The sequence below is a fragment of the Lactuca serriola genome, chromosome 7 (assembly GCF_051521515.1).
Source record: "Lactuca serriola cultivar US96UC23 chromosome 7, Lser_US96UC23_V15, whole genome shotgun sequence".
Classification (NCBI taxonomy): Eukaryota; Viridiplantae; Streptophyta; class Magnoliopsida; order Asterales; family Asteraceae; genus Lactuca; species Lactuca serriola.
In genome coordinates, this window is record NC_136414.1 from 169,166,531 (window position 1) to 169,190,675 (window position 24,145).

General features: G+C 37.4%; 1 long non-coding RNA gene, 2 other non-coding genes and 1 pseudogene across 3 annotated transcripts; all 4 read left to right on the forward strand.

Annotated features, from left to right (window-relative positions):
* The first annotated feature begins 3,427 nt into the window (after window positions 1–3,427).
* LOC145064540 (putative receptor-like protein kinase At5g59700 pseudogene) lies at window positions 3,428–3,868 on the forward strand (annotated as a pseudogene).
* Window positions 3,869–9,934: 6,066 nt separating this feature from the next.
* Window positions 9,935–19,930, forward strand: LOC145060968 (uncharacterized). The gene is made up of 2 exons (XR_013687074.1): window positions 9,935–19,087; window positions 19,377–19,930. It is a non-coding gene; the product is annotated as an uncharacterized LOC145060968 (long non-coding RNA).
* LOC145065252 (small nucleolar RNA U49) lies at window positions 10,152–10,219 on the forward strand. The gene has a single exon (XR_013688396.1). It is a non-coding gene; the product is annotated as a small nucleolar RNA U49 (small nucleolar RNA).
* Window positions 10,405–10,558, forward strand: LOC145065251 (small nucleolar RNA snoR2/U65). Its single transcript, XR_013688395.1, has one exon. It is a non-coding gene; the product is annotated as a small nucleolar RNA snoR2/U65 (small nucleolar RNA).
* Window positions 19,931–24,145: the final 4,215 nt, after the last annotated feature.

Below are 24,145 nucleotides of genomic sequence, written 5' to 3' on the forward strand. Positions count from 1 at the left end.
AAACATGGGTAGATGTAATAGATGGAATATGAGTTGGATGATGAGTTGAGAGGTGTTATAGACCACGGGGTGAGGGTGAGAGGTGGACGATGTGAGAAGCCTTTTCCCAAACGATGGCCCCGTCATTCAGCAGAGTATGGATGACAACCACAGACTATTCTAGACAGTCTAGTGGAACACTAGCAGACTCGCAACCTGTAGGTGTTGTGAACGATGTGTTCACCCGGTGTACTCTAAACCTAGGTGATCATGCATACATGATGCCTAAACCCTGGTGATCATGCAGACTTGATGCCTAAACCCTGGTGATCATGCAGACTTGATGCCTAAACCCTGGTGACTATGCATACTTAGTGCCCGTTGTGTAAACCGTGGCAACGATGGACTTTGTGCCGATTCCTTAGGATGATCCTTAGGAATGAGTGAACGAGAAATAACTGATTCTTAGGGTAGATCCTTAAGAATAAAGAAGATAATGAGGATGGGTAATTGGGTTGATTGCTTAATTGTTTAAACATAATAATTATATTATTGTGGGTTGAAAACCCTATGTACTCACCAGGTTTCCCAACCTGACCCACTCAGTTTATTTATATCACAGGTGTTGTTATGATGTCACATTACACTGAGAGATTAAGGAGATGTAAATCACTAGCGATAATGAATGTAAGTTCTGTTTATGCTTATGTTTCTGTATTGACGATGACATCCCAAATGTTTTTAAATGAATAAAAATACTTTTCCTCGGAAATGCTTTGATAACTTATTTATCATGTTTTACTGGGAACAAATTCCGCAACATTTTTACTAAAAGAGATACTCTGATTTTTATAAAGCATAAAAAAAATCGGTCTTTTCTAGCGTGAAAATGGGGATGTCACACCATCTTCATCCTACTCGCCGAGTTCGACCTTGAACTCGTCGAGTTTATTTCTCTCATAAGAATGTGTCCAGTCTATGACTCGTCGAGTTGTATGAACAACTCGTCGAATCCATCTTCAAAGATTGGAAGATTGCCTTGGACTCCCCGAGTTTGCTCAAACACTCGTCGAGTCCCATGATTCCCAAGTCTATAATCCCGTCCATCTTTATTGAGTCCTTCTCTAGACTCAGCCAGACCCCCAAAACAGCAAAGGTTGGAGAACCACTACCGACTCGTCGAGTCCCAAGAAAAACTCGCCGAGTCCACTAAATTCCATGTCCATAAACTCGATTTCTGTCAAGCTCATCTCATCCAAAGGGTAGATCTGACCTCCTAAGGCCGATATAGCATTTAAAGCCACACACTTTACGTCCATGCATGGGTCTTTTAGCCCTAAAGGACCACAAATGATGTCTAAAAGATGCATGGGGCTCTCATGGCCATAAAGTTTGCACCCTTATGCCATGAGACCCCTCCAATGACCAAGATCTGAAGTCAATACTCCTTATAACACTTCACAACCCGAAAAATGGCTTAGAAAGCCCTAAATATACTCGAAATCCAAGCCCTAAATATGAATAAACACATGGAAGATCAAGGCTTGAACTTTTTACCTTAAATGAGCTGGAAATGAAACACAATCTCTGGATCTCCAAGCTCCAACTTGAACTCCCAATCTCCTTTACTCTTCTCAAGTTTGTTTCTTATTTATTTCTAAACTTCCTGAAGTCAATCATCATCTTTTCATTACCCGATTGAGTGATTCGCTTGAATATGTATTAAGGAGGCATATCACAGATAAAGTTGGATGAAAAAGGATTATTGAATTCGATTTTGTCTTCTTCTGATTTGGATGACTTCTCTGGTTCTCTACTTCCCTTCTTCTGATTTCGATTTTACTGTCTGATTATGATTTATGTGTTTCATTGTATCTGATTAATTTCGATTTTTTTGCTTATGATTTAACATTATTGGCTATTTCTAATTTCGATTTTTTCAGTGAAAAGGAATTTTTCACCTTTGTTTGAGCTCGGGTTTTGCCTCTCATTAAGTTCAAAATCGGTTGCCTTTAATCTTTATCCTTTATTTGTTGTTTACATCAGGTAAATTTCAGACTTGCTTATGTTACAAATTACTAAAGTTCCATTGATCCTTTTTTTTTGTAATGTGAATTAGGAGGCTGCTTTGTATTGAAAGTTGACATTGTGGTTTGCTCAAAATCTGCTGCCTTGTGTTCTTATTCAGGTTGTATCTTTCTTTGTTTAGTGTTTATAACTAGATTTGTTGAGTTTTAAATTTGTTTCCAGAAAACAACCATGGGACGCTCAAAATAGAAAAAAAAATGAAAAAGAAGAGACTAATCATTTAAGAGGGTCTTTGAATAAATCTGTTGTTAGAAATCAAAATATTAGTGAAAATAATGTGATTGATAATTTTTATATTCTACCAAGTACATCTTCTGATATTGCTAATGATTTTGAAAAAAATGATTTTAAATCTATATTTGTTTTTATATTTAATGGTTCCAAATTAGTTTCTTTAGTTGATGATGAATTAAAAAATGTTGTTTAAATCTTGAGTCCAACTTGACAAATGGAGAAAAATGTGAGATTGATGAAAATGATTTATTGATTGAGTTAGAAATTTTACAGAAAATGTTGCCGAATGAAGCATACAAGAAGAATGAATATATTTTTTAATGTTTTTGTTGCATGTAGGATATTGTTGAAGGTGACGGTTACAGTTGTTTTTGCGGAAAGAAGCTTTTCAAAACTGAAGCTCATCAAATCGTATCTTAGAAGTATTATGATTCAAGAAAGATTGAACCATTAGCAATTTTAAGTTTTGAAAATGACATTTTACAAATTATTTATTATTGTAAACTTCAAAAAATGCTCGATAACATTGTTTTAGGTATTTTTGTAGGTTGTACTTATATTGTTTGTTTGATTATAAAATTTACTGCACTTTGGATTTTCTAGTTTTTTTCATATATAAGGGCATAAAAATTCTTATCTCGCCCCGGGTAGTAAAAAGCAATGGACCGGCCCTGACTAGTATATTAATTTTCTGGTTCTTACTAAAATCAAGTCTTACGCGAGAAGCGGAGGTTATTCAAGACATTGTTAAGGACCTCAAGAATAGATTACACATATCTTCAAGAAGTCCTCTGCCACAAGACTACGAATTTTATCCAGAGGTTAGTTCCTGAAATTGTATATATAATATAACTAAGGTATGTTTGTTAGTGCCCGATTCGATATTAATTTAGTCCGGTTGGTCATGTCTCACATGAAGTAGCCAAACCACTCCGAAATCCCCCTACAAGCCATAAAGAATTGTACCCAAGACTTCAATGAAAGAAATTTCATTGGAAAAGGTGGATACGGAAGAGTCTACAAGGGAATCCTCACCTAGGGGGATCATGTAAACAAGCTAGTCGTTGTAAAACGGCTTGAGATCGATAATAATCAAGGTAACAAAGAGTTCCAAACCAAGCTCACAATGCTTTCACAATATCAACATCACAACATTGTAACCCTTATTGGGTTTTGTAATGTTAACAATGAGATGATCCTTATTTACAAATACGCAAGCAATGGAAGCCTCGACACACATTTGCTTAACCCTTCCTCTCAACTTTCATGGCTACAACTCCTCAAAATATGCATCGACGTTGCTTCTGCATTGGACTATCTTCATAATCATGTTGCACAAAAACTCAAAATAATACATCGCGATATTAAAAGTGCAAATATTTTGTTGGATGAAAATTTGAATGCAAAACTTGCGGATTTTGGGTTGGCTAAGATAGGATTAGCTAATCAACAAAATAGCTTTGTGATAACTAATATTGCAGGCACATATGGTTACATGGACCCACAATACGGAAGAACGGGGTTTTTAACAAAAGAATCGGATGTCTATTCTTTTGGTGTGGTTTAATTTGAAGTTTTGTGTGAAAGGGTGGCGTGTGTAGATTATAATGATGAGCGGAAATTTCTCTTTCATTATGCTCCAACTTGCTACAAAAACGATGATATGGAAAAATTGTTAATCTAAGAATAAGGAAATACATCAATCCAATAACATTGCTCAAGTTTTCAGCTACTGCTTATCAATGCTTGCAAGAAACTCGGGAACACCGGCCTACAATTGCTGAGGTTGTGTTCCAACTAAAGGAGGCAATGGAAATTCAAGTAAGTATATATGAATTGAACTTCATTTTTATCAAAGTTTCAATGTCAGTTTTTTATCAAATCAAATCCATCAATATGGACATGTTTTAAGGGAAAAATTAGGATTATCTACATAAAAGTACACGACTTACAGACAAGCCATTTGTTTTTTTTTAATTCATCTTCAGTTAGAAGATGAGATCCTCCGATGAATTACACTTCACGGATTGACTTCTACATTGGTGACCTCCCTCTATTTTATCTTCATTTTCAGTTTTATGCTTTTGTTTTCTTTTTCTTCTTTTCTTGTACATCTTCTGTGTAGGAATTATGTAAATTGTAGTTTATAAACCTTCTTGATTCCATCTACTTGTGTCCTTTTTTCGCCTTCTATCTTTTAGTTTTGGTTTTTGTTTTGCTTTGTGTGCATTCCCTTTTACTTTTTTACACTATGCTGTGTAATCTTTTTACTCTTCATTGCACTTATTTTTTTTTCAAAAGCAAATTTATTTAAGTGTACTTGCAATAAAAAAGTTGTATACTATGTAACTCTTGTTCCTAATACAGGATCAAAGCATGTGAATGTTACTTGTTGACAAACTTTGTTAAAAAAAGGGTTTAGGTCACTAACGTGAAAACATGAACATGTCGAAGGAGCAATATTCTTTCATTTTCGTTTTAGTATTATAGTTTTAAAATTGATCAAAAAATGCTACATCCTCGGTCCACCAAACAATTACAATTATCTAGCCTCTGTCGATGATGCCTCTTTAAAAACTTGTCATATATTCATCAAACAAATGTCGTGTCGTGCAAAATATAATTATTTAATCAAAATATAATAAATATATACTATTAAAGTTAATTATTTTTGTCCTGAGATAATACTTCATACACTAGCCTTTTTTTTTTGTAACGGCCGCATAAAATAAAGGCTAGCTATTCTATAGCAAAAAGTTTTTTTTATCCACGCACTCCAACTAATTTTATTCTTATGATTTCTATTACTAAACTAATCATAAGAAAAAAAAACTATGAAATCAAATAACATGTTCTTCTTAAGACGATTATCTCCAAACAACAGCTTCCGAAAGGTCCACAAAACTCATATTAATGTGCAAAAAACCGTATCAATAATATCACAACGAGAGTGAGTGTTGACTTGTTGATCGATCAAAGTGAAAACAATTTGCATGGTCTCTAAACCACGAATCATAAGGCTATCCCCATTAACAATCCAACGCAACTTAATATTTCTATAAAAAATTAAGACAAAATTGCAGAAATGGTCCCTATGGTATGCAAATTTTTGGGATTTTAGTCAAAACTCCGGGTTTTTTGGATTCATGGTTCTTTTGGAGTGGTTTGTATGTGAAAATAGTCCTTCCAAAAATTGAAATGACTATAATACCATTGGGGTATTTATTTTTCATTAAAAGATAAAAACAAATATACACTACACAGATGAAAAAACTCATTTGAGACTCTCGTTGAAGGTGACATGGAGCCGAGATCTGAAGAGATCTTCTATTCAGTTTCAATCTAAGACAAACACACGCCTTCGGTGTTGGTTCGATTCAGGGAAGAAGAAATCGGAAGCAGAAATCTATGGAGGGTGGTGGCAATCGATCGCAAATGAGGGAGTAATTCTAGTTCTTGACTAATTCGAAGAAAGGAGAAGGATAACGAAATCAGAAAAGAAAGAAATACCTAAGCAACAAAGATTTTTCGTCTGGTGGTCGAGGTTTGTTGAGCAAGAAACGAACACCTACGATGACCTCACTGGTTCGTAGAGGGAGGACGAAACGAAAGCAGCAAGGGCTGCTGAAGCAGCTCATGCGCTTCTTCTGTCTCGGAAAGAATGCGAATGTGTGGGGGGGGGAGATGGTACGATGGAAGCAGGGCAACATCAACAACAATTCAGGTGGGTATAGAGTCAGCGAAAGAAGAAGAGAAGGTTCGAGGGGGCTATTGTCCTCTTGTCTGTTGCAAGATCTCCACCTCTGATGGGGGTTTCTTTGATAGAAGCTGAACAGGAAAAGAAAGGAGCAGGAGCTTAACTGGACAACAAAATTTGGGGGTGTTTTGCTTCTTTGCTCGACCAAAAAAGGAAGGAGTAACAAAGGGTTGTTGCTCCTCTATTTACCAAAAAACAACATGAACATGTCAAAGGGTTTAGGTCACAAACGTGACAACATGAACATGAACATGTTGAAGGAGCAATATTCTTTCATTTTCGTTTTAGCATTATAGTTTTAAAATTGATCAAAAATGGCTACATCCTCGGTCCACCAAACAATTACAATTATCTAGCCTCTGTCGATAATGTCTCTTTAAAAACTTGTCATATATTCATCAAACAAATGTCGTGTCCTGCAAAATATAATTATTTAATCAAAATATAATAAATATATACTATTAAAGTTAATTATTTTTGTCCTGAGATAATACTTCATAAATTAGCCTTATTTTTTTTGTTTTGTTTTTTTTTTTTTTTTTTGTTTTTTTTTGTTTTTTTTTTTTTTTTTTTTTTTGTAACGGTCGCATAAAATAAACGCTAGCTGTTCAATAGCAAAAAGTTTTTTTTATCCACGTACTCCAACTAATTTTATTCTTACGATTTCTATTACTAAACCAATCATAAGAAAAAAAACTATGAAATCAAATAACATGTTCTTCTTAAGACGATTATCTACAAACAACAACTTCCGAAAGGTCCACAAAACTCATATTAATGTGCAAAAAACCGTATCAATAATATCAAAACGAGAGTGAGTGTTGACCTGTTGATCGATCAAAGTGAAAACAATTTGTATGGACTCAAAACCACGAATCATAAGGTTACCCCCATTGACAATCCATCGCAACCTAATATTTCTATAAAAAAAATAATTTATTTCTCCTTACATATACAACCCAATCCAATCCAACTATTTACACTCATTAGCAATCCAACCCAACCTATTTTATATTAAAGTTTTATATTTATAAAACTATATCAATATTGGTCTTATTTTGTAGAGAAAAATAAATTATGTATTTTGATTTATTTTATTTTAATTTTTATTAAATATAAAGTTTACTTATAAACAATAAACAACTTTTGGTATAAAAATTAATTGGTTTCTCTAACCAATTTGTACACGTGACTATGAACTTTCAATTCAATCTAAGATGAGCTAAGGTTGTAGGCACAAACTCTTTCATCAAAGATCGTCCCATTATTAGTATTTTAAGGGTTGGCTAAAAGGACACCCCAAATCTCCATTTAGACATTCTATTTGATTTTTAAGGTTTTTTTATTGGTTGAATTTGCACTGTGAGCGGTTCACAAGAAACGCCAATGGGGGTAGTCTAAAGTTAGCCCATAAAGCCACCCGCCTCCAAATTTGAACAGCCAACTAGCTCACAGTGAAGAAAAAGGTGGTCAGCGGCCTCTGTAAAATAATCACAAACGGGACATAAAAGCGAATGCATGTCAATCCCATGATTATGTAAAATAATCACAAACCTCACACACCAAATAAAAATATTAATTTTTATAGGGACGTATCTATTCAGCCTAGTAGGCGTCAGAATTGTTGGCAGTCGCACGACATCAAGAGCTCATCTCGTTGAACTAACCGAAAACCAACCTGGCGGATCCAAACCCCTATATTAAGTATCCTAACCTGAATCTAGTTGAATAGATTCAAGAATCTCCTACAACGAGTCTAACTGCTCCAAGGTGCATCCTCTAGTTATGTTCTTTTGCCAAACTAAATTCCAACCGGTTTCATTCGAATAATCACAAACACGACTTTGTTGATTTTCTGCCAAAGCATATAACCTAGGGAACCGATTAAAAAAAGCCATATTACGATACCAAGTATCGTTGTATGAGCTTGTTAATTCACCATTTCTCATTTTACTCATAATTGTTGCTTTAGAAATATGATCACGAGAACGAAGATCAAACACCACCTTTTACGATGCTCAACCAAATCCCTCTACCAAAAAATAAGAATCAACCATATCAAACCTGTCGGCCTCTCCATAGCAGCTCTTAATTAAATGCACCATTTCCATTTGTATAACATATCTTGGTTAAAAGAACACAAAATTTCTACCGACAAGCCGCTTGGATTCTTATCACTCAAAATGAGATCCCAACACACCCAATTAAGTTTCCTTTCATACTCATCCACCCCCCACCCCCACCCCCCTAAAAAAAGGAGATCTACAAGCCTTTAGATTCCTATTAACAACAACCGATATAAAAAATAAGTACAAATAATAACCGCCTAAGCTCCTTAAAACTAATCTAACAAGAGTTAGGCGCCCCAATAAATAACATTTTCATTTTTCTGTTGGAAAGTCTTCTTCTGAACTTTTCTAGAAGCACATCTCAGGCTCTAATTTTATTCATTTTTCACTGACCGGTAAACCCAAGTAAACAAAAGGAACAAAATTAGCGGCACAACATGTATAACTCACAATCTCCTGAACTGTATTGACCCCACTCCATATACTTTAGACTTTTGAAGATTTATCTGTAACCCAAAAGCCATGTAAAACAGCCTAAGCAACCGAAACAACATCTGGATATTAGTTGTATCCCATTCTCCCATGAAAATAGTGTCATCAACATAAAACAGATGAGACATACGAATCGGATGATCACCAAAGGAGATTCCTCGGAATAATGAGTTCTGATTAGCATCCTCCATAATAAGGATGTTACTCGGGTCGGAACTGGACCGAATCGATCCGAACCTGAATAACCCGAAAACCGGATAAGGGTAATTGCATGAACCGAAAACCAAACCGATTAACTAATATGGGTTCGGTTCGGTTATTACCCGAATAACTCGAATAACATGTACAAGATGATTAAGAACCTAATATAACCGAAAAAAATTGAATAAATTGTATTAGGATTTTATAACCTGAATAATAGAATAACAATGTGTTTTTATACATGAACATAAAAAATTCAAAGACTATCATAACACAATAACACATTTAAAGAATAACATTTACATAGTAGATTAAAATAATAAGAATTAATTACTTACTTGAGTTTTTTGAGTTTGAGCCCAATTTTCCATGACTAGACAAAATATGGATTCATGAATCGACACAAGTGATTTTGAGTTTAGAAATAGATGAGAAAATTGGTCGATTTTGAAATGATGAGATCGAGCGCAATATTTTTTTTCTGTTATGAACGGCGAAGACAAAAGTGTGAATCATGATTTTGATTTCTGTTAATCAGAGAAAAGGGAGGATGAATGTTTATTCGGGTCGGGTATTTAGAACTGAATAAGCTCTTATTTGGGCAACCCGAACCGAATAACCCGAAAACCGAATAAGCATAATATAGATACCCGAATCGAATTGCTTATTCGGGCCTAATTCGGTTCGGTTCGAGTTTCGGTTCAATTCGAGGTTTCGGGCCAAATTCTCATCCCTACTCCATAGCCACATGCAAACCCTCCATAACTATAATAAACAAAAAAAAATGTAGCGGGTCTCCCTGTCTTAAGCCACCGATACAACTGAAATTCATGAGTCGGACTCCCATTCAACAAAACTGAAGAAGGATAAGTCATGAGCCATCTTGGGGTCCACTTTCAGCAAATGACTCCAAAGCCCATGAAATCCAACATACAATCTAAGTATTCTAAGTGAAACTACGACGGTATATAAAATTTCATTGAGAAAAAATCTTAAATGAAAGTATGCAATTATGCAACTATGCAATTATGAGAATACATTAAATTGCATAGAGCAAGAGAACAATTATGTTATCAAGGCCCAACACCCGGGTGGCAGTTTGGATTTGGACTGTGGGTGGGCTCACACTGAAAGCAAACTTTTATGGACTGCGTTACCCCTCTCATGGCTCATGCCTTCCTTCCTAAAACTAGGGTTTACAATTTCACTACTCTATATAACCTATTCGTTGCTTATCATTTCAATCACACCTTCTCGCCAAATTCATCTTCTGAATTCATAATTTTTTCTTTCTTTCTATGTTTTGCGAATTCGATTTTCAATTAAGAAAGTTCCGATGAGGAAGAAATCCCCTTAAAGATAGGAAGTGCCGTATGACACTTTAAACAGCAGCGGATCACGGCGGCGCGTCATCCCATCCACCAATTCGCCGGCCTCCGATCATTAACACGATCTTAGAGCTCAGTTCGTTGGTCGGGATTCGCGTTTTAGCCTCTTCCACTGTGTGTGTGATTTTGAACGGGTCTCTGAGGTTTTTTCATCTACTTTTCTATCAAATCACTTGATTTTTTCTTCATATCTTCTGGTTCGATGCCACGTCGACGGTAGCCAAAAGTGCAGTGACCGACGATGCTATGATTGAACCTATAACAGACTTTGTGTCTTTCGCAATTTTATAGGAACCTGTGAACTGATTGTTATCCGTTCATTCACAGAGCCGGTTTTTGCGATTACATTTTTTTTAATAACAATAATATTTTTAATTGATTGATTTTGGATGAAATTTGTGTGTTGCCAATGAGGTATTAAATCGTTATAAGTTGGAATTACCGACTGATTTTACATTGATGATACATCGACTATCTGAGGCATTTCAAATTGTTTTGAATTTTTTGGATCTTAATATTCATATAAAAAAGATAAATTGATCGATAGTTTGTTTTTTTGGCATTAATATTATATGAATATTCACAGCAGATCATGTTGTAATTTATAAGAACAAGGAATTGCTTTTTAACTAAAATGTCCGAATTAGGGTTTAACGTTTTTAATTAGTTCCACACTATTAAATTTTTTTTGGATGAAAATAATTTATTCAGGTGATAACTTATTTTTATTTTAGTTTTGCTATGTGGTAGTTGTTTGTGGTTTGTGGAGAGTGATTTTGAATTGTTTTGTGTCGAGGCTTGAACAATGTTGCTTGATCATTCTTGAAAGTGCCGATAGCTGACGTTTGCTTGAGACTTGAGAGGATTATGTGTGGTTAAGAAAACTTAGGTGTGATTTGTGAGGGATTAAGAATAATAAATCTATTTGTGATCCAAAAGAAAAAAATGACTAATGGGATGGGGATTGCATCATCTGTTCCCGATTAATTTTAGGTTTAAAGAAATTAATTTTTTAGGTTAAAAGAAGTCTATAATATAATTTTATATTTTAAATACAAAAATATTATCAATCTTAAAAATATTATATTAACTACTTAAAAATATAATTTTTTTGACATCCCTAATTAGTGCAATGAGAATAAGATCCCTGATAAGAAATAGGAAATAGTAAGGAAAGATGATATTAGATATAGCACGGAAAAGGAGAAGAGACTACTTGAGTAGGTAATGAGAGAAATTAGAGAGGATAAAGCGTAGTATGTAAGAAAAAGAAAGAAAGTTTGGAAGAGAAAGATACGTGAGATCAGAAGGATGGAGAATAAAAAAGAGTGAGAAAAGAGCACAATATGTATTGATGCATACAAGTAATTTTGTTGGAATGTTGACTAATGGAATCTTTAAAGTATCCCGGTTAGGATGAGCATATGGACCGGGAACCGACCGGAACCGGTACCGGAACCCGATGGAACCGGTCGGGCCGGGACCGGGACGTTATTTTTATGGATTTTTGGAACCGGGAACCGGAACCGATATAACCGGAACCGGTAGAACCGGCAAAAACAGGAATCGTATGATGTTATTTTTTGAGGACCGGTTCCAATATTTGAAAACACGACAAGAACCGGTAGGAACCGGGAACCGGTAGAACCGCTGGGCCGGTTCGGTTCTTGATTTTGGCCGAAGCCGGTTCTCGGTTCCAGTCCGGTTCGGGCCAATTCTGACCGGTTCGGTCCTTTTGCTCATCCCTAATCCCGGTTACCTGATAAAATGATCTTGTTAGTATTGGTATAAATAATCTCTTAGTCGTATTCAGCTATAGCAAGAGCCTCTGAATCTAGAGCTGCTTGACCTTCCAATCCAGTTCCAACAATGCACTTTTCGGATTGAGAAAGAGGGATTGCTTGGCGTTGCATCTTCAGAATGATTCAAATTTGGAAATAAATAACAAAAAATATATATGTTACAAGTTGCATCTTCAGAATGATTCAAATTTGGAAATAAATAACAAAAAATATATGTTACAAGAATTTTGTACATATAAAGAACGTAGAAATCTGATTTATAACGAAGAAAGTTATGACTCGTCGAAATTTTACGATCAAACAGACATGATGTCGCGTATCGTAAAAAGTGAATTTTTGAAAAACTATTTTTTAGCCTTTAAACGAAAGCGTACAATTATAATCAGTGTTGCAGAAATCGGCCTAATCGGCCGATTAATCGCTAATCGGACCTCCACCGATGAGATTTATTGCTAATCGGTCACTATAATCGGGCTTGGTTAATGCAGGTCAAAGTCGGAATTAATCGGACCTAATCGGAGTTAATCGGACGTAATCGGGTTTGGTCAATGCAGGTCAAAATTGGGCCTAATCGGACTTAATCGGACCTAATCGCCGATTAATCACTTTTTTTTGGAGAATTAAAGTTAGATTTATAAATTTTTTAATAATTTTCTTAGTCCACCGATTAGCGGCCGATTAGCGATTTCTGCAACCATGATTATAATTTTTCTAAGATTCAACATAGCAGTATACAACCTGGAAATTGAATTTCAGATTGATCGATTATTAGCCGAGCCGACACAATCTAAACGACAATTGAAGATCTCGTTAATAGGAGCTCAACGATATAAAGACAGTCGAAAACGGACGTCGGATGATAAAGTTATGAATTTTTAATAGATTTTTAACTGTCTAAGCATGTTAAAATATACCTTTAAAAATAACGTCAAAACTAGCCGACAGAGTTTATGTAACATCCCGAATTTTAGAAGTATGATTTAAAAGTTTATAGTGTATATTCGAAGAAGGAACTCGATGAGTAGGTACACTTACTCGCCGAGTCGGAGCAGGTTTGGGTCGCAAATTAAGTGACCAACTCGCCGAGTCGAAAGCTGGACTCGACGAGTTTGTGCTGGAATGAGAAAACCCTAATCTTAGGGTTTGGACCCTATTTAAAGGACTTTATGTCCTTCTCCCAGCCTCCTAATCCCCCAGAGAGTTTTAGAAAACCCTAATTTCGTGTGAGACTTCATTATTGAGGAGATTGGAGCTTGGAAGAGGAATTTGGTGGAAGGAGCTTGAGAAATTAGGGGCTAGCATCAAGGGGCTTTTGTATGGATCTGGGATCTACATCTGTTTGGACATATTTCAGAGGTAAGAAGCCATAATCTTATGCTAATTTCCATTTTGGTTCATCCTTGGTGGTTGATGTGGAGTTCCTTGGCTTGTTTGAGATCTATTTCGAGTTGGAGTTTAGATCTGAGGTTGCTACTCCAGATCTAGACTTATGATGGCCTAGAATGTCATAAAGTTTCAGTCATTGAGTTGTTGGTGAAGCCCCTTTGTCTAAAACCCAAGCCCTAGTGTGTTTTGGGCCTTTATCTCCTTGGTTTCACGTAAAGTTTGCAACTTTATGTGAGGGTTAGATTGTAGAAGGGTGGATCTATGGTTTGGAGCCCCTACATGGCTCGAAAAGCCTCTATATGGAATAAGAAATGGAGAAACTCGGGGAGTCACATGGGTGTACTCGCCGAGTTGTATGAACATGTGTAGGGACTCGGTGAGTTGGAAGAACAACTCGGCGAGTATGTTAAAGGTTGTCTTGGACTCGACGAGTCTGTTCTTGGACTCGGTGAGTCAGGTTGCAGAACCCCAAGCTCTTTTGGTTAAATCCTTGGATTAAGTGAGTCGGTCGGCGACTCAGTGAGTCGAACAGGATGCGACTCAGAGATCGTTGGACTCGGCGAGTCTTGGGGTGACTCGGCGAGTTAAGTTGTCTTGTGAGAGTTTTCTGGGAATGGGAACTCGGCGAGTCGATGGGTTGACTCGACGAGTAGAATCAACCGGGAAGGTTGACTTTGACTGAGGACTTTGACTTTGACCAAGAGTTGACCAATTTGACTTCCAAGGGTATTTTGGTAATTCTGGTATTTATGGCATTGGTTCTTTGATAGTGTTCTGTGGTGAAGTTTGTGTCGGTGGTCGAAGCAGCTTGGTCTTATCTCTCCAGTTGGCAATTGCAGGTGAGTTATCCTCACTATACCGACAGGGTCTACGGCACCAAGGCCGACCCTTTATCGGATGGAAATCCGGGTATTGTTTGTTATGTTAATGTTTTGCTAGATCTGCATCCTAGTATTTAGGATGGTGTTATGTTAGTGACCTCGTTAAGGTCGGTACCCGGTATTTAGGGTAATGTTATGTTATTGACCTGGTTAAGGTCGGTACCCGGTATATAGGGTGATGTTATGCTAGTGACCGGTTAGGTCGGAATCCTGGTTAGGATGTTGATATGCTATGTGATCTGTTAGACTGTTTTTCTGGTTAATGATTTGTGATGTGATTAATTGCTTTATGTGCACATGATTGTTTGACGGGGGTTGGGTTGAGGCGGGTCCTGTCTTGTGTTGTAGGCCAACATAGCTAGGGCGGACCGGATATTCCGAAGGCTGAGCGAGCGGTCCGGATAGGCTGAAGGCCCCAAGAGGGCGGACCAGACGTGCCGAGGCTCAGAGAGTGGATCAGGCCAACTGAAGGCCCGGTGTGGGCGGACCAGTCATATTGTAGACTCAGAGGGTGGACCGGGTGGATTGAAGGCCCGACACGGGCGGACCAATCACACAGTAGAGTCGATGTACATGGCTAGACTCGGAGGGTGGACCAGGTGGACTGAAGGCCCGGTGCGGGCCGACCAGTCACACAGTAGACCCAATGTGCATGACTGTTCTATTTGTGATATGTTATGAGTATGTTTATGTGTGGTTGGTATTTTGGGGGTAACTCACTAAACTTTTGGGCTTACAGTTCAGTGTCTTGTTTCAGGTACTTCAGGAGATCGTGGCAAGGCGAAGGTGTGATCGTACCACTCTTCATGTTTTATGATTTATGTGATATGGTTCTGGGGAATACTCTGATGTTTAAACTATTTTGAAAACAAGTGTATGGACTTAATGATTTTTGAATGAATTAAAATGTTTTAATTTGGCTCGAATTTTATGGTCGCTACAGTTTAAACGAAAGTTGTCGATCACATTGCTACGTACGTATGGATATAAAGAATGTAAAAAACCGTAGCTCGTATGTGAAAGTTACGAAATTTAGAAGATATTTTGTTTTTGGGTTAAGTTCTGGAGGTGACACGTGGCATAATCTCAACCCCACCTTCCTCCCCATGACTTTGCATATGATCTCGACACGTGGCATGCGTACGCCCAACGTAGCATGCGTACGCCCAACATATAGCAGTACACCCAACGTACATCATAATTACTCCCTGTGTACTCACAAGTTTCAGCCTATAAATAGAGGCGCAAATAATCTCATTTCTTTACACCTTTCTAACTTTTTCTTTCCCAAACACCCCCAAAACCCTTAAGATTTTCCCTAGCACTTCCTAGGTGTTAGTAGCGAGTCCCAGAGCGCCAGACGGTCCCGAGAAGAAGAGCTGGCTCAGAAGTTCTGGTCGCGCAGAGTCCGGTTCCTCGCTAAACTCCCTTGTAAGTGAGTTATGCTTACCCTACTTTCAGTATAACTTATTTTTAAGCTCATCATCGTTATTTGAACCTTTAAACAAGATTTATCAGTGATTCTAAATCGTTATACTGATTGATCTACTTACGGGGATGATGTCTAGGTTGTGATTTAATGAGGTGTTTAAAGTGAGATTTCCAAACAGTATACTTCGTATACCAAACGGACCATACCTCCGATATGATCCTACCTGGCTGTTCCTTACTTGATAGATCATGAAAGTAGACTTTGAGTTAATGATGAATCTAGAGTAATAATTAGTCGCAATAAATATTAGACTAAAAACTTATTGATTAGGCTTCGTCGAAGAAAAAAACGATTGTTAGAAGCGAAGCACTGTCCGAATTTTGAGTCATCACTTTAACAAGTGAGTACATAGTCCCTTTCATGAACATCATTTTAATACAAGTATTAATTAAAGTATTAAATATATGTTTATGTGTGAAATATTTGATATTGCCTGAAATACGTGTTAAGAACATATCCGATAATATATGATGATTTATGATACAGAATAAACCTAAATTAATTAAAAAGAATATCGAGTGGTATATTCTTATGAGTACGGGTGAGATATACACGGAGGGTAGAACTTTAAAAAGTGTCATTAATCCGAGAGCATGGATTAGACATATTCATTCGTCCCTAGTTCTCGAGAGTATGAAGTTGGCATAATCACGTGTCATTGATCTGAGAGCATGAATTTGACATACTTGATCCGAGAGTATGGATTAGGTAAAGCTGTTTATTTTAGATTCGAGAGTGGATCGTATCGTTATGAGGATCGACGGGGTGGGGTAAAAATTGCTTATATGAGGTGAAATTGTATATATTGTGAGTTCTAAAATATATATGATATAAGATTATGGGATTGAAATCCCTATGTACTCACCAGGTTTCCCAACCTGACCCACTCAGTTTATTTGAATCACATGTATCGATGCGAAAATACACTACACTAAGAGATTAAAGGAGATGTAAATCATTAGTGTAAATGAATGTAAGGTATGTTTATGCTTATGTTTCTGTATTGACGATAACATCCCAATGTTTTAAATAAAAAAACATTTCTTTGAAAATGCTTTGATAACATCGTTATCATGTTTTTTGGAAATAAATTCCGCAATACTACTTTTCAAAAATGATACTCTGATTTTTAATTAAACATAAATAAAATTTTTAAAATGACCGTGAATTTGGGGATGTCACAATCGAGAAGGATAAAGAGGAGGAGATTAGATTATGAAAAGGAAAATAGAAAAATGTAGTATGGAAAGATAAAAGAGAAAGAAGAAGAATACATAGACATGAAAATAGAAAAAAATAACTTACCAACCATTATTGTATGTGACATTATTGTCTACAATATCTGATGTTGTAGAGATGTTTCATGTTTTATAGGTTCATCTAACAGTCATGGTACGTGAAAAGATAGGAGCACATTGAGTTCGACTATATTGCTAATTTAGTTGTATTTTACCTTGTTGATTATTAAAATTATATGTATGATTTATTGTAAACTCGAATGTAACCTGCGATGTAAATTGTTTTGAGTTAATAGAAATTTCGTATTTTAGTAGATAAGTTCATAAGTATGACAATTCCTAGTTAATTAGATGTAGAAAGTCCATATCGTTACAATTTTACCTTATTATCCTTTTTGGGATGGTCGTGGTTGTTTTAGGTTGCATTGACTTATGATTATCTCCTTGTCTGCATCCATGACCTTGATTTTGTCTTTGGACTCAACGTAGACCTTAACTTTCACTTAAGGTATTTGTAAAATAGGTTTAAAATGTTTTTTTAAGTTAAAAATATTTAAACCAAATGAAAACAACAAACCATTTTTTAAAATGTAAATCTTATATTTTTCCTATGGAGAAAATGTAATATCTTGTTTTCATGTATTCCATTTTGACCCTTAGTTTGAGTATTGTTTGCAAAATTAGTCCCGAGTGGCATTTTTGTAGTTTTGTGAGGCTGCATGTGTACGATGGGCGTACGTGGCCAGGGTGCAAACCCTATTTTTTAGGGTTTGGACCCTATTTAAACATCATTATAGCCCGATACTCTTTCTTAACTCCAACCTCCATCTCCTATAGCCTCCATCTCGAAAGCCTAAGTGTGTGAGTGTGTTTTGGAGCTTTGGAGTGTCATTTTGGTTCTCTTGGTGGCGAAGGAAGACTCTTGGAGTTGTGGTGTTTCACTGAAGTCTTTGGATCCAACAATTACTCTCCTTTGTGCGTCTTCTGAGGTATAAAGCTCCATCCTTGATGAATATCCCTTTAGATCTTGTTCAGTCTTAGAAGTTTACACCTTTTTGTACCAAATCTTGATTTTTGTGAGTATGGAATACCCCAGGAACTTTAAGTTGTCCTTTAAGATGTTTTAGGGCATGATAAGTCATTAAAATGTAATCTTTATCCTTAGTTTTCCACCATGCATGGTCTAGGTTGTCTTAATGAGTTAAGAAGTTAGGGTTTTTAGTATTCAACACTTAATAGCCATGCAAGATCATAAAGTTGGAAACTTTATGATTAAGGACATCATTTGAGGAGTACATTTGGACTTTGGACGAAAAGGATAAAATGATTAAGCTCTTAATAGAAAGGAATGATGGCAGACGCGTATGTTGTGCGTACGTGGTCAACTCGACGATTCTAGTCAATACGTAGTACGCCCCGCGTACGGGTTGAGTACGCCCAACGTACTCATTGAGTTGAACCTGTTGACTTTTGACTTTGACCAAGATTTTGACCTTGGGGTATTTTGGGTATTTTGAACTATAGTCTGAGTTTTGGTCACTGTTATTTGTAAAGGTGACCGGTAGAGTTGGTTTTCGGAGCAACATGTTGTTTCATCTTTTGTCCGACTATGAGGTGAGTTTTTTCATGGTATCCATGGGTCGAAGGCACCAATGCCGACCTATTATTGTGTTATGTAGGATGATAGTCGTTGTGTGGCTTCTATGTGGTTGCATGTTCGGGTTGAAATAAACCCCAGACCGGGGCCCACAATCGTATGTTCGGGTTGAAATAAACCCCAGGGTGGGACCCACTATTGTATGATTAGGTTGGAATATACCCTAAGGCCGGGCCCCAAGGCTAGGCCCATATGTGTTGATCAGTCTGAAATACACCCTAGGGCCCATATATGTATATCGGGTTGGAACACACCCCATGGTTAAGCCTAATTGTATGATTGGTATGTGGTACTTTGGGGAACTCACTAAGCTTTGTGCTTACAATTTATGTTTATGGTTTCAGGTACTTCCGGTTCAAAAGGGAAGGGCCCGACATGATGACACAACATCCTCCCCTCGTGATTTCCACATTTTGAATAATTGTACTATGCTATTTTGATATCATATATGGTGATGGTTTTTGAAACAATTATTGAATGAAATTGTTGGTCTTTCAAATGAAAAAATTTATCACTGTTTTTGGGCTGTTACAAAAAACTATATATAAATAATGTTTTCAATTGTTGGCTAGTTTATATGACTATTTCATCTTGAGTAATGATATGTGTATTTTTATATATATTTTTATGCACTTTATCTTAATATTTTGGCCTTATTTATTCTATTTTAGAACTAAAGAGTACTCATAATACTTTGAATTATGTTTTGCAGTTATTTGTTGTCGATAAAGCACAAAAGAAAAGACTGAAGCGGAAACCGGGCTTAGAAGCTAAAAGAAAGAAAAGAATGTTGTGGTAGCGAGTACGCCCCGCGTACCTTAAGGTTACGCCCCGCGTACACGCTTGCACCGGATAGACTTGATCGCGTGATTATCTTGAGTACGCGCTGCGTAATCCTAAGTACGCCCAGCATACTTAGGTCGGCCACAAAGATTATAAATGTCGATTTTTAGCTAACCAGGAGGGGGGATTCGACTTCTAACCTAATTTAGTCGACAATTAACTTCTGTTAAGCCGTTTTGAGGGTCTAGAAGGCGGCCGGAAGGCCGTTAAGCTAACAGGAGCGGAGATCGGAAGGATTGGAGAGCGGATACATGTCGGTTATCATATGGTTTGCTGACGTGACCATGTTTAGCATTCCATTGTGGTACTTTTCTGTATTTAGTTCCTGATTTAGGTGTAAAAACCTTTTACTTTGTGTTTATGATTGAATGAAGCTTTGATTATTAGACTAATTGCTATAATAAATAGTTTATTTGTGTTTAATTTATCTTGTCAAGCTTGTTTAAAGATCCTCATGTGTTAATGATGATTATTTTCTGTTAATTGTTGAGTGAATTAAGTTGTATGAACATCTGCTTGATTTGCTTGTCTCTTATGATTTTTGATGACCATCGAGATTATAAGACTAGAAATAACGAATGTGAAACTAGAATTAATTTGAGAATAAGTAAGTTAATGTGTGAGCCTTGTTTGATGACCATCAACAAGAGGTTAATTAAATGTCTACATTGATTAACTATATTTACAAGTCTTGCTTGATACGAACTGAACACTAGGAAGCATGTTAGTTTAATCAACTGATCACTGTTTGAATTGACTTGTTTGCTAAAGGATTAGTTATAGTGAACGTGAATCTAATCATTTTAGGAATCGGTGAACATGAATAAATGAATTTGTGTATGCAATTGTCTATGTTTTTAAGGTGTAATTTGTCTAAACCAAAGTACCTGAAGAGATTTGCTTTCCTGTCAGTTTATTGAGATTAGTTAATTAATTGTTTGATATTTATTTCTTTATTCTTTTCGTGTGACATATAACCTATAACCAAATATATTAAATTAATCCACCGTTCCCTGTGATCGAAACCCGACTTACCTAAGCTATACTGTAATCTGACTAGGTACACTGCCTATAAGTGCATAGATAGTCTAAGTTTGTTAGGTTATAAATATTAAAATTAGTGGGTACTTTTGTGCACATCAAGTTTTTGGCGCCGTTGCCGGGGAACGGCTTGTCATTAATTTATTTTATTTGATTATTCGTTATTTGTTTTTAGTTAGTTTTTATTTTTAGTTTTTATTTTTAGTTTGATTTTCGATGATATCATTTCACTTGTCGGGAAGGTTCTTGTTTTTATTTTGCAGGAATTTGGGATTGTACACATTGCTTGACTTTACTTTTTGCATGGGTTTCGAGAATGAAAGCGATTAGGGAATTCTTGACCTGCTTAGCCTACTACTTTGTTGATTTGTCCAACTCAATCCATGAGGCGTAGTATAGCAAGGCGTATTGTGGTGGTTAAGTGGAAGACCGAGCTCTTGCTGTTCTTGACTAGTTAGGTCACTTCTTGTTCCGCTTTTAGTTAAAGGTGCAAGGAAAACAAAGGAAATATTCTAACGGGTCCCGAAAGTGGGTGTTTTCGCAAATCAATTCTTGCATGCAAAGGTTTTTGATCAACCATTGTTGTTTGATCTTGACAAAGATAAGTGATTATGACATCTCCGTTTTTTTTTATCACTCATCGTGAAGTCATCATTAGCTTAAGAAATTAAAAAGGAAAAAAATAAATAAGTTTTAAGTCCCTAGATTAAATGATTAAAAAGAAAAGGAAATTCAATTAAAAGAAGAAAGGGAAATTTTCATTTAAACGTACGCCTTGCGTAAGTAGGATTACGCCATGCGTAATAAGACCCGAATCGCGGATGAACATCTCAGGGTGTTGGGGTTATGCCCCGCGTACCCTTGTGTTACGCCCCGCGTACATCGGCGACCAGGTATATCTCTTGACCCTTTGACTTTGCTGTTATTTTCAAACCCAATTCCTTTCTCGCATAAGCTGTGACGGCGACTCTCTCCAAAACTTTCGATTGTGCTTCGTTCTTGTTGAATTCGACACTCAAGTAAGCTTTTTCGGTCACTCTATGTTATGGATTTGTGTTTAATTCGAAGGAATAAGCTGCATTTAGCTTTTGCTTGAAATCTAGGGTTTATATATTTCTCGAATTAGGGCCGATTTCGCAAATGTATGTGTTGATTAGGGCTTGAATGGACCGATTTCGGTTAATACACTAAACCCTCGAACCTAATTTCGTCTTAATCCCGTCCCACGCCATCGATTTGAGCTTGGGGTCGTACGCCAAGCGTACCCCTGTGACTTCGAGTTCTTGACTCTGGCTTCGATTTTTGACCACTATACATGTTTCCTGTTAAATGTTTTCTAGGGATTGATTCATATTTTTTAGGGAGGTCCCGATTTTTCTCCTACTGCCTTGGACCACACGGTTGGTTCCGTTTGCTAACATGTATGCCCCATGTGTTTGACTTATTAGACAACCTGCGTATGAGCTTAAATTGACAGTTTTTTTTTGAGATGGGTATTAATTTTAGAACAAAAAGGGACAGATTCGTGAACTCAGACGTACGCCCAGCGTACGCTGGACGTACGCCCCGCGTAAGTTCAATGTCAAAGGACCAGTTTTTTTGGTTTAAAAATTATTAATGCTGTGATATTTGGTTTGGTTTTGTGTTTTGTGTTAATGTGTGCAGATTATGGCTCGAAGGACACAAAGAACCAACCCACCCGAGGATGTGACCGATCATCGTTTTTTACAATTTCCGCAAACGCTGAACGATGCTACCCGGGCGCGTTATGTCACCAACTTGAGCTTGCTTCTCACAAAGGAGATTGATATTGCACCCTCATTTGATTGGGAATTGGCTACTAGGACTGGACTTGCTGCATTGATCCAGGAATTTTTGCAATACACACACTCGGACGCGAGTGGTGTGGAATTGTTTGTGTGTCAGGGATGGACGCGTTTGTTCAGGATCCAGGAGCCTGTATATCGGGAGTTTTTGCTGGAGTTTTACGCTACAGTTTCCTATGATCCTAGGAAGGCACTCGATGACAGGACGGCCTTTGCTTTCAGACTGGGAGGAGTGAGCCGGGAATGCAGCGTGATAGAGCTTGCGACTCGGGTGGGTATTTACACAGTCGATGAGACGAGGAGTGTTCACTTCCCGACATTCCTTGCTGATTGTCTCATGGACCGGCCAACGGACTATAATGAGAACACATTTTGGGCCGAGATTACGGGAGGAGTTTATACACCATCTACCGCTCGAGGGGGGATGATTCGGTCCACTACATACCGAATGTTGCACCGGTTGATTTCTATGTCTCTCACGCATCACAAGAATAGTGAGAGAGTGCCTTCGACGGACCTGTATTTCCTATGGGCACTAGTTACTCCAGGGAGGCACCTGAACCTTACCGTCGCGTTAGCTGCATACTTGGGACGGAGGGCTAAGGGACTTAGGGGAGATAGCCCGATATGCGGAGGGCATTTTATCACACGGTTAGCTCGATCATACCAGTTGATGACACGTGAGATCACGAGATCGATGGTGTTTCACGACATGAGGCCGATGAGTCTTCAGCTATTGGAGTCGATGCGTGTATTAGAGCGGGGTGGAGATGGTGTTTTGAGGGTTCGAGCAGATGATGTGGCAGATGAGGAGGGTGCTGCCGAGCCACAGCCGAGACGGGTCCAGCGGCGTCGACCTGCTCCTCAGGGAGCGCAGCAGGGACCTGAGCGGGAGATTGATATGCGCTACCTGGCTCAGGGCATTGACCGTCTTAGTGAGTATGTTGCACATGTGGACATGCAACAGCAGTGGTATGGGAATGCGTTGAACGCATTCTTTGCCCACCAGGGGTTTCAGTATTCGGTTCCCTTTCCACCACCATTCCAGTCACGATTTGATGGGGCCGGTACTTCTGGGACACAGCCACATGATGATGGAGATGACGAGTGATCCTTTTTATTTTGTTTATTTATTTTTTTTATTTTGTTTATTTGTTTGTTTTGTGTTTAGTTTAGTTTTTAGTATTTGGTATGTAATTAAACTTTGATTTAGTTTGTTTTAATTTTGTTTTCCATGTTGATGCTCTTTGGTTGTTTAGATTTCTGCAGAATTTTCGCCCTTAGGAAGCTGGCAGTAAGTTCAGCAGCTAGGTCCGACTGTTGCTAGAGAGAGCGGTATGAGAGTTGAAGATTATAGTCGAGACCCACAATTTGTCATAAGTGTGGGGTGTATATTTATTTCGTGAACGATCGTTTTGAAGATTGGTATTGTTACGATGTTTTGACTCTTATGATATGGATGAGCAGTTCCCATAGCATAGAGTTTTATTTTGACGCAAGGAAGAAGTATCGTCTCGGCTGCCACGACATGGTTGACACTTTCCTATGTTGTGGGGGATTTTTCATCGCAAGTAGAGGATGTCATTCTCGACGAGATGACGTGGTCGACGCTTTCCCACGTCATGGTTACTATGCATTGCATTTATTTGCAATATTTTGCACCACATTTTTGAAGATGGCGGTCTTGATTTTATTTTTTTTCGGCAAATTCATAAGCAGCAGTTCCAGTTTTTAGTCTTTCGGCGATATTTGAAGCAACTTGTAGCAGCCC